This window comes from Sinocyclocheilus grahami, unplaced genomic scaffold (genome assembly GCF_001515645.1).
Source record: "Sinocyclocheilus grahami isolate Dianchi unplaced genomic scaffold, SAMN03320097.WGS_v1.1 scaffold93.1, whole genome shotgun sequence".
NCBI lineage: Eukaryota > Metazoa > Chordata > Actinopteri > Cypriniformes > Cyprinidae > Sinocyclocheilus > Sinocyclocheilus grahami.
Genome location: NW_015505272.1, coordinates 1,289,189 through 1,291,105, shown reverse-complemented (window position 1 = coordinate 1,291,105; position 1,917 = coordinate 1,289,189).

The following is a 1,917-nucleotide window of genomic DNA, read 5'->3' as shown; positions in this document are numbered from 1 at the left end:
ATTATTCTTTTGTCTCACCTGTGCCATACCTGTTTGCGCGGCTACAAGGGCCGTTCAGGAACTCTCATCTCTGTCTGTCACTGCCATGAAAACCTTTAATGAACTCCCTGTATGCCCTGTTAACCCTGTTGTTTGTCTGTTGGATTACCCGTTTGCCTTGCCCTATTGCCCTATTGGAGCCTGATCAAGTCTTTCCTTGGATTATTCTTTTGTCTCACCTGTGCCATACCTGTTTGCGGGTGTTTCGACCCTGCCTGTTTCTGACTATGTTTATGAATAAAGCTATGCAAATGGATCTGACCGTATCTCGTCCCTGTCGCCCTGTTACAGAGATAGAAGGTAAAATACGGGAGAATCCCAGGAAAAACGGGAGGGTTGACAGGTATGACTTAATGATTAGGCTCCTATCGGACTTACATTTGGAACTTCATTTTCATCTGTAACCAGGGGTGTAAATTTCGTCTAACAGTAGGGGGGGGGGCTCAAAAGCAATTCTGACAACAGGACCAATGTAGACTGGCTCAAGCTATTGCGGTGCAATGCAACATCGGTCACACCTGGTCAGGGGCGTACATTTCATCTAACAGTTGGGGGGACAATAAACATAAAATTTCTCAAGAGCGATTTTTGAAGGGGATACAAATAATACAGCTAAAATTGTACTTGTAAGCATATGTATACACAGAGGAATGACTTACTACTATTAGTGCAGCACGGAGACCGTGCCAAATTAGACAACTTAAAGCTGTTGTGGCCACGCCGTGACAGCGCTCATGTCCGTTGCAGACATTACTATCCGTCACAGTGTTGCCAAGTCCGCGGTTTTCCTGTGGAATTGGACTACTTTATCACTGTTGCCGCAAGTTGTTTTTCATGTCCGCGGGTTGAAGCGACCCAATAATGTGTATTTTAGCCCCCGGAACGCGATTTGTTCCAGGGGACCCCCTAGTTTGGGCTAGTTTTGAGTATTGTTTGTTATGAAAACCTGGCAACCCTTTCCCTCAAGCAGGTAACGTTATTATTGCTAGCATAGCGGACTCATCGAACAATACATTGGCATCATCTGTATTAAAGAGAAAATAATCACTTCATCCGATGTTTAAGTGAATAAATTAGCCTTCACAGCCTTACTTACTGGAGTTCTACAACTATTGGCTTTGTTCTCTCTCACCGGACTTGTGTGAGTGTAGATGATGTAAAAGAGGAAAGCAGGCATGTGGACCAAAGCACTGAGGCAAGGGAGGGGGAGACTCAAAATGTTTCTAAACTTAAAACGCATTTTTGCCTCATTTGTGTTGTTTTACTACTTACACAATTATTTAAAGGATAAAACATTGTTATTTACAATGCACAGCATAGTTTTTAATCATATTTTTAGGGGGGACAACCCTCAGATAGGGGGGGTTATGGACAGGACCCCCCCTATCTGAGGGTTGTCCCCGGGATATCCGCCTATGTCTGTAACTCTTAAAGGGTTCCTATTATGCTCTTTTACAAAGTCTTGATTTTGTTTTGGGGGTGTACTAGAGCAGGCTCTCATACTAGGTTGTTCGAAAAACACATTATTTTTCACATATTTTACATTATTACAACACCTCTCTCCCCAGTCTGGCTTGAACGGCTCGAATAGTTCCTGTATCAAATGAAGGCCCGCCTTCTGAAATAAGAAATGTGCTGTGATTGGTTAGCTGGGCCAGTGTGTGTTGTGATTGGCACAACTCGGAGCCTGGTCGGGAAATGTCATGCTCCTTACCATAGCCGCCTGCAAGCAGTGTTGCCAATTTAGCAATTTTGTTGCTAGATTTAGCAACTTTTCATACTACCCTAGCAACTTTTTCTTCCAAAAGCACCTAGCAACAAATTTAGCTATTTTTAAAATGTATTTGGCAACTTTTAGCAACTTTTGATAAGTGACTT